The sequence below is a fragment of the Mauremys reevesii genome, linkage group 4 (genome assembly GCF_016161935.1).
Source record: "Mauremys reevesii isolate NIE-2019 linkage group 4, ASM1616193v1, whole genome shotgun sequence".
NCBI classification, from domain to species: Eukaryota; Metazoa; Chordata; order Testudines; family Geoemydidae; genus Mauremys; species Mauremys reevesii.
This window is the reverse complement of record NC_052626.1, coordinates 59,412,879-59,422,601: the sequence shown is the minus strand read 5'-3', so window position 1 is coordinate 59,422,601 and position 9,723 is coordinate 59,412,879. Positions and strand designations below refer to the sequence as shown.

The window sequence follows — 9,723 nt, the reverse complement described above, 5'->3', positions numbered from 1 at the left end:
ATCAGAGTGGCAGAGCAATACGAGTTCAAGTTCAGGGTAGAGGAACTGAGAAGCTGAAAGGGATTATGGGTAAGGAGACACTTGTATACTATAAATTACAAAAAATAAAGCAAGGATACATATTTCAAGGCAGTTTCTTTGTCTCGCCACTCATCAAGATTGGGATCTCACCAGAAGCCCTTATAGTTATTTGTCCATGATTACTTACTTCTCTTTTATTCTATTTAAAACTATGTGATATAATCATCACACACTTCTGCTTTTATTAGTAGGACTAATTTTCTCATCTCTGCCACTTTATCCTTCATATTAGAAACTTTTAAGATGGTAAAAATTGCCCAGCTCACTGTTAAAGCACATTAGAATCATAGACATTAGACAGGAGAAAGACATAGGAGGATAATACAGTCCGTTCTCACTCATGCAGGATTGTCCTTTATATATATTCTCCCAGGGCACTTTTAAATGACTCAAGCAATGACTCATCCACCAGTTCCCTTGTGAGAGTATGCTACAATTTAATGCACTTGGGGGCAGGAGTAGAGTGTAGCAGAGCAGACAGCACAGTACAGAGAGGTGCAAGACACCAGCTTCACCCTACTCATGCCTCACTAATCTACTAGAATTCTTTGAGGGGGTCAACAAGCATGTGGCCAAGGGGGATCCAGTGGATATAGTGTGCTTAGATTTCCAGAAAGCCTTTGACAAGGTCCCTCACCAAAGGCTCTTAAGCAAAGTAAGCTGTCATGGGATAAGAGGGAAGGTGCTCTCATGGATCTGTAACTGGTTAAAAGATAGGAAACAAAGGGTTAGGAATAAATGGTCAGTTTTCAGAACGGAGAGAGGTAAATAGTGATGTCCCTCCGGGGTCTGTATGGGGCCCATATTCATAAGTGATCTGGAAAAAAAGCGGTAAACAGTGAGGTGGCAAAATTTGCAGATGATACAAAACTACTCAAGATAGTTAAGTCCCAGGCAGACTGCAAAGAGCTACAAAAGGATCTCACTAAATTGGGCGACTGGGCAACAAAGTGGCAGATGAAATTCAATGTTGATAAATGCAAAGTAATGCACATTGGAAAACAATCTCAACTATACATATAAAATGATGGGGTCTAAATTAGCTGCTACCACTCAAGGAAGAGATCTTGAGTCTCTGTGGATAGTTCTCTGAAAACATCCACTCAATGTGCGGCGGCAGTCAAAAAAAATGAACAGAATGTTGGGAATCATGAAAGGGATAAATAATAAGACAGAAAATATATTGCCTCTATATAAATCCATGGTAAGCCTGCATCTCGAATACTGTGTGCAGATGTGGTTGTCCCATCTCAAAAAAAAGATATATTGGAATTGGAAAGGTTCAGAAAAGGGCAACAAAATGATTAGGGGTATGGAATGGCTGCCATCTGAGGACAGATTAATAAGACTGGGACTTTTCAGCTTGGAAAAGAGATGACTAAGAGGGGATATGATAGAGGTCTATAAAATCATGACTAGTGTGGAGAAAGTAAATAAGGAAGTGTTATTTACTTCTTCTCATAACACAAGAACTAGGGCTCACCAAAATAAATTAATAGACAGCAGGTTTAAAACAAAAAAAAAGAAGTATTTCTTCACACAACACACTGTCAGCCTGTGGAACTCTTTGCCAGAGAATGTTGTGAAGGCCAAGACCATAACAGGGTTCAAAAAGAACTAGAGAAGTTCATGGAGGAGAGGTGCGTCAATGGCTATTACCCAGGATGGGCAGGAATGGTGTCCCTAGCCTTCATCTGCCAGAAGCTGGGAATGAGCGACAGGGGGTGGATCACTCGATAATTACCTGTTCTGTTCATTCCCTCTGGGGCACCTGGCATTAGTCACTATTGGAAGACAGGATACCAGTCTAGATGGACCTTTGGTCTGACCCAGTATAGCTGTTCTTATGTTATGTACTCCTCACTGCAAATAGGCACCTTGCTGCAGATTAAGGGCTAGATGGCTCCTTGAAAGATGCCCACCTTCCCTCCCATCTCTCCCAGTGGGCTCTAATGCAGTTCACCACAGGAGCAGCTCAGGAGCACAGAGCTGCTGGCTCAAGCTTCTTTTCTTTTCTCCTCCCATGGCATTCAGCTTACTCATAAGGGAAAAACACATCTGGCCTTGCCCCCAGTCCCCCGGCAACACTTACCTTTAGGGTAAAATGGAAAGAAAGAGATAAAAAAAACAAGAAGCAAAGAACAGAGAAAATGAAAAAACAAGGTTATCATTGAAGAGAAAAGGGAACAGAGGCAGGGAGAGAAAAATGAAAAAAAAAAACAGGAGAAAAAACAATGGATGAGTGAAGAGAGAAAGAAAAAGTAGAAAGAGGAGCATAGAAAAGAGTGAGGGGAAAAAATCCCTTCACCAGAAGTGGGGTAGTTCAGACAGGAGGTGCTGCCTCAAGAACAAGTACAGGAACAATAAAGGAAAAATATGACAGGGAGAAGGAGGGGAAGGGGAGAACAGAGAAGTTGTAGGCAGATGGGATTTCACATTGAATTGCTTATAGGTCTTATTCACTTATCACCATTTTCTAGATGAGGCCTTCGACTGCCCTTCCCTCCCTTTATGTGCCTCATTTTAGGACTCAAACGGGTGCATTGCTGGAGGTTTTCTCTTGGCAACTTTCCTTACTGCCTGTTTCATTGAGTTGGCTGCATTGGCGGTCCAGTACCTGCCAAGATTTTGCAGTAGGTTCAGTTGGGAACCTAAGCAACTTCTAGCATCCAGTCCTCCAGATCTACCCTTCCGTGGTTAAAAGGTAATAATTGGAGATATACCAATCTCCTAGAACTGGAAGGGACCTTGAAAGGGCATCAAGTCAAGCCCCCTGCCTTCACTAGCAGGACCAACTTTTGCCCCAGATCCCTAAGTGGCCCCCTCCAGGATTGAACTCACAACCCTGGGTTTAGTAGGCCAATGCTCAAACCACTGAGCTATCCCTCTCCCCATTAAAAAATATGGAACGCTTCACAAATTTGCGTGTCATCCTTGCGCAGGGGCCATGCTAATCTTCTTTGTATCATTCCAATTTTAGTATATGTTTCCACAGGAGGATCTAGACTAGAGCTCCTACATTTCCAAAGTTACTGCAGCATACAACCCTGGAGAAGAAACCAGAAATGGAAGCAGGAGCAGCAAGTACAGCTGGGTAGAATAGGGACTGTTCCTTATACTTGCCCACTCGTGGCTTTATTCAGCAACGCATATGTGCACCTAAATTTTAGCACCTGAACAGTCCTATTAGAGTCACTGCGATGAATCACACGCTTCATGTTATGAAAATGCGTAAGTGGTTTGCTAGACGGGGCTTAGGAAAGGAACCGAGGAAACTGTTGACATACTTAAGGAAAACCTATAATTCAACAAGATTTTTTAATCATTCCATCACATCACTAGGAGTCTCTCACATGCAACAAACAAGAACGTTCCAACAATAGGCTGCCATCTGGCCAGAGTGATGATCCAGAGCAGAGCAAAGGGAATGCAGTTCTCATTTGGATGCATAGGAAAACAGGAGATGTTCAAAGCTGTAAGTTCAGTTATGGTAGTTGTTTAATTAATCCCAAAGTAGTTTAACCATAGGTAGTTTAAAACAAACCACCAGAGCTTAGCTTATGAAACCTTTGACAATCTTACAACTGTGCACACGAGGGGGAAAAGCATTACTACATCCTGCTGTACATTAACTCCTTTTGGGAAGGCAACTCCCACTGAGTGTTAACAGCGCAGTTCACTGTAAGGGAGAAAATACTAAATCACCATTTCCCTATTATTTGTATTAAAGTAGTGCCTAGGAACCCTAACCAGATTATCAACACCCCACCCTCCCGTTGCGTTGAACACTGATTGTACTATGAAAAGCAATTTTGTAAAAATGGCTTCTTCCTTCACAGATTTGTGTGTCTTAGACTTTCATGAACCCAACAGCTATGGCAGAGTCAGCTGGATTCTTCTCTGATTCAGATAGTTAATAATTCTGCTGCTAAATTCCATCTTCAGGGCCATATGGACAATCCCATTCTCTTTAAGTTATAGCTTCAATTACACTGATGCAGCTTCAATTAGAACAACAGGCATGCACAGGTGTGTCTGAGGACAGCTAGGGAGGACAATTGGATCACACAGGTGTAAAGGAAGGAAGAATTTGGCTTACAGAATCTCTATTACCGATAATAATGCAGAAGCTAGGAAGTACCCAGCTTGACTTTGAGAGTCCAGTGCCAGTTTACAAGGCTATCCATTAGAGAAGTCATCATTTTACTTGAAGAGCAAACAAATCTGATCAGGAATCATTGGGACACAAACATGGAACCCCATGATGTATTTCTTACAATGTCCCTTTAGAGAGCACTTCAAACGATTCTAACTCATCAGCGCAGTTGTTTATATATAGGATTTCCATATGGAGCTCATTGATGACTGCTTTGATATCACCTCCTCCTGGGGATGAGTCTCATATAGAACAATTAGGAGCAGCTTCTTCAGACATTCGTTATCAGGAAGGATGACCTCTCTCTTTCACCCAGTTGCTATTGTTTGCTCTGAAAACAGCCAGTTAGATTCAGTGGATGTCTGATGAAATATGCCCCTGTATTTGCCCCCTGCACACTATTGTAATAATCTTTGAACAAGGTATCATTTGAAAACTCATAATTTGCTGGTCAGTATCATCCTGATAAAGTATGTGTGGCAACATTGTGAAATTATAAGATTTCCCTGTATGATGTTATAACACATGTTCCACAATCCTAAAAAAGACAGGTCTGTCCTAAACAAAGAAATCATAGAAGCATAGAACTGGAAGGGACCTCAAGAGGTCATCTAGTCCAGTCCCCTGCACTCGTGGCAGGACTAATAATCTAGACCATTCCTGACAGGTGTTTGTCCAACCTGCTCTTAAAAAATCTCCTATGATGGAGATTCTACAACCTCCCTAGGCAATTTATTCCAGTGCTTAACCACCCTGACAGTTAGGAAGTTTTTTCTAATGTCCAACCTAAACCTCCCTTGCTGCAATTTAAGTCCATTGCCTCTTGTCCTATCCTCAGAGGTTAAGAAAAAAAATTTCTTCTTCCTCCTTGTAACAACCTTTTACATACTTGAAAACTGTTATGTCCCCTCTCAGTCTTCTTTTTTCCAGACTAAACAAACCCAATTTTTAAAATCTTCCCTCATAGGTCATGTTTTCTAGACCTTTAATCATTTTTGTTGCTCTTCTCTGGACTCTCTCCAATTTGTCCACATCCTTCTTGAAATGTGGTGCCCAGATGGGACACAATAGTCCAGCTAAGACCTAATGAGAGTGGAGTACAGTGGAAGAATTACTTCTTGTGTCTTGCTTACAAATACTCCTGCTAATACATCCTAGAATGATGTTTGCTTTTTTTTGCCACAGCATTACAGTGTTGACTCATATTTAGCTTGTGGTCCACTATGACCCCCAGATCCCTTTCCGCAGGACTCCTTCCTAGGCAGTCATTTCCCATTTTGTATGTGTGCAACTGATTGTTCCTTCCTAAATGGAGTACTTTGCATTTGTCCTTACTGAATTTCATCCTTTTTTAGTTCAGACCATTTCTCCAGTTTGTCCAGATCATTTTGAACTTTAATTCTATCCTCCAAAACACTTGCAACCCCTCCCAGCTTGGTATCGTCCACAAACTTTATAAGTGTATTCTCTATGCCATTATCTAAATCATTGATAAAGATTTTGAACAGGACCGGATCCAGAACTGATCCCTGCAGGACCCCACTCCTTATGTACTTCCAACATGACTATAAACCACTGATGATCACTTTCTGGGAATGGTTTTCCAACCAGTTTTGTACCCACCTTATAGTAACTCCATCTGGTTGCATCTGGGACTGGGTGTGCATTGGGGTCAACCTGCAATGTAACCAAGGTTGGTGGGAGCCAGGGTGTAGCTGACAGGCTGCAGTTGCACACAGACACTCAGGGTGTGGCTTGCACGCTAGAAGGCTGTTTGTGAGCAGCCCAGGTGAGAGCTACTTCAGCAAAGCATCATAAGGCACCCATGGTTGCAGGGCAGGGGTCAAGCCCCCCCCAAGTCTGAATTGTATCCTGGTATGTCACAGTTTCCCTGTTGTGCAGCATGTGTGCACACCTATACATACTAAGTTAAATGCTCTGTCTCTGTTCCCACCCCTGAGGTTTGGCCAGGGAAAAGCCTGCTTTTGATATGTCTGATCAATGCTAATTGCTTCATATTCCAGAGGCTCACAAGTGCCAGTCATCAATGACTAGTGCTCTGTCAAAGCTGGCAGCCTGTAGCCAAAAGCAGCAGACAAAAGAAATATCTTTGAAAACTTACTGATGTTTTAAAAGTACTAGCTCCCTCTTCTGCGTCACCACTGTGTGAGTGACTCCCCTCATATTGAGGGAATTGGAGACCAGGCACAGAGCTCCCTTCAAGGGTTACAATGCCATTAGTTCAGTTAGCTAAGATGACTAAAAGCAGTTAGACCTAGGCTGCAAAGTGGAGTTGAGGGAATTGTTCATAATGACACTGGAACTCAGCCTGGGCTCATTGCTCAGTTCGTTATACAAACCTGGATGTAGGAAGTTTGCACAGCATGAAAATCTACTGCACTGCTCAAATCTCCTCCTTCCCTTCAAGACCCCTACTTACCTTTACCACCTTCAAAGGGAGCCTGACTAGTTTTCTTCCATCTTTTGGGTCCTTGACAGAGGCTTCACTTTGCACATATCATTCAGGGGGATGGGGGTGGGGGGGGCGGTGTCAGGAAACCCCATGACTCCAACCACAGGGCAGTGAGAGAAAGAAAAATTTTCTAGCTAGCTCTGCATTAAACAGCAGGGATAAGTATCATGTCATAAGGCATTGTTGGTAGCTAAGGACCCTGCAGGAGCTGCTGCTGGGAAGCTAAATTCAACAGGTCCTAGTGCACTGTTTGTGCAAGTCATGGGGGTCACCAGTCAAACATCAGGTAGTAATCAATTTTCTGTCAAATCCACCAAGGATTTGAACTGGTAAAAGGCTCATTAACCACATTAATGATCCCCTAAGCTAGCCAGTCCTTTTCAATATCTGGTCTGCAATATCACATTCCCAGAGGCAGAGCCACAGTATGGTGGAACATACTGTCTGTCTCTAAATTACCTGAACCTGTCACTAGCAATTGGATTCAGTCTTGATTTATCTCAGATAATTCAGAACAACTGAAGGCTTCAAATTAAATTTGGTTCTCTGAAGAGCTGGACTTTCACATTTTATATGTTGCTCTCTCATGGTTAAGATCTTGCCCCCAACAACTAATAAATTGGTTAACATCTAAAATAGCTTCTTGATTGATGTTCTGTGTTGTCAATGAGCCTGCTACATCCCAAGCAGTTAAATGTTAAACATAGTCCTCTGTAATATAGTAAGGCCATGAGGTCAATGACAATTTGTAGATGGCTAGGACACCATTGTGCAAGATTTGAAATGAAAGAAACAACATGTTCACTGGGTTATAGTGGGAATCCTCTTTTCTGCTAGAAATTACAGGTAACCCATGACAGCTCTTTTCTGCGGTTGAATGATGGCTTATATGCATCAAAATGTGTAATCGTGGAGTTTGCTGTGTAGATACAACACTTTTCTTAAGCATCTCACAATACTGATATCTAAGGCTATGTTTATGTCATGGAGGTCACGGAATCCGTGACATTCATTTTCTGCTTCAGCTCCTGGAGCCGCTGGACTGGAGCTGGCAGCCAGTGGGGCCCCAGCAGGGTTCCAGTGATGGGCAACAGCTCTTCTGGGTCCCCCTGCAGAGTTCCAGCAACGGGTGACAGCCTCACGGGGGGAGGGAACCCCACAGCTCCCAGCAGGGCCACCCAGAGGGGGAGACAAAGGGGGCAATTTGCCCCGGGCCCCGGGCTCCGCAGGGGCCCCCAAGAGAAGAGCGGAAGCTCCCGCCTCTGCCCCTCTCCTGGAGCCTCAGCGCATCAAGCGCCGAGTCTCCGGCCGAGCCCCTGAGCCCCGCCCCGCTCAGAGCCGCGTGGTGAGGGGGCGGGGCTGGGAGCTCCAACGGGGCCGGGGCCTGAGCCCCGCCCCGCTCAGAGCGGCGTAGGGAGGGGGCGGGGCTGCGAGCTCCGGGCTGAGTTCCCAGCCCCGCCCCCTCACCACGCGGCTCTGAGCGGGACGGAGCTCAGGCCCCGCCGGAGACGCGCTCGGGTAAGGGGGCATGGCGGGAAGCGGGACCCACGGCGAGCGCAGCCGGTCTTGGCGGGGGCCCCTTCTGTTCGGTACCCGCCGCGAAGTGCCCGAAGGCCCGCGGTGGGGACCCCGCCACGAATTACCACGAAGACCGGGCTGCGCTTGGCGGCGGGTCCCGCCGGCGGTAATTCGCGCGGGGCTCCGCCGCGGGTCTTCGGGCCACTTCGGCGGCGGGTCCCGGAACGGAAGGGCCCCCCGCCGCCGAAGACCCCGGGCCACCGGAATCCTCTGGGCAGCCCTGGCTCCCAGCCACCATGGTGGCAGGAGAAACCTTGGAGCTGCAGCAGCAAAAGTCACAGACAGGTCATAGCATCCACAAATTTTTTTGTTGTCCAGGATGGTCTGTGACTTTTATTAAAAATAACCATGACAAAATCTTAGCCTTACTGATACCACCAGCCACTATCTTCTCCGCAGATGAGGAGTCTCACATTCCAAAGTCCGTCTAATAATTTTACCTGAGTACCTACAGCACATCAGCCCTACTTCATGACAAAGAACTCTAAAGGGTGCAAGGGCTATGCTCCCTCTGTGATGTCTGAAGAGTTTCTCTTCTCTCACACAATAAAATAATGTTACATTTATAAAATAGCTTTTTTCATCCCTAAGGAAGATAAGTGCTTTTCAGGCTGTGAGTGAAATTCCCCACCAAAGTGTCCAGCAATCTACTCAAGTCAGGGAGAGGTTATTGTATGATGTAGTTGTGATGTGTCATTCCATATCTTTTGTGAACATATGCTTATGATATGAATATGACATAACGGAGATATACTTTATGCTAGATGGCTCGTGAAATATCACTGGAAAGGTTATGATTTACTGAATGTGATTATCCTACTTGTATGCCTGTACCATTTCTGTATCTGAAATTAGGAACATTGACTATGTAATCATATCTCAACTATGCTACTCTGGGTGACGCCCACTGCCAACATTTCAGGTACAATGGAAAAGCCAGACAGGGCGGATGGGCCATCAACAAGGACAATGGACTGTAAAAGAGCTTAGTCTTCCTGTGAACATGTGGGTCAGCCTGTGAAGAATGGCTACCGGGGCCCTACAGAGTCAGGTGGTCTTGTCACCTGATACTAAAACATTATCTGGGACTTCTTGTAACTTTCCACTGTAAGGGAAGGGGGTCAAACTAGGAAACAAAGAACTCCTGCCTTATGCAAATCCTATTTAAGGGCGGGGAGTGAGGTAATCCCGGTCGTCAGTTCTCCCCTGCAACGCCACCCAAGAGGACTGCTGGAAACAACTAAGATGAACAGGGGAAAAAAACTGGGCCCAGGCTGGAAGGGCATCTGGCTTGTGAAGATTATTAGAACCACATTTAGGTTGAGAACTCACATGTAACCAGTTTCTTTAGTGTATTAAGCTTAGATTGCATGCTCTGTTTTATTTTCTTAGTAATCTGCCTTGTTCTGTCTGCTACCTCCTTAACTACTTAAAA

The 9,723-nt window shown here is 44.8% G+C and overlaps 1 non-coding gene across 1 annotated transcript; it reads right to left on the bottom strand.

Moving 5' to 3' along the window:
* Window positions 1-2,978: 2,978 nt before the first annotated feature.
* LOC120405463 lies at window positions 2,979-3,083 on the bottom strand. Its single transcript, XR_005598578.1, has one exon. It is a non-coding gene; the product is annotated as a U6 spliceosomal RNA (small nuclear RNA).
* Between the last annotated feature and the right edge of the window lie 6,640 nt (window positions 3,084-9,723).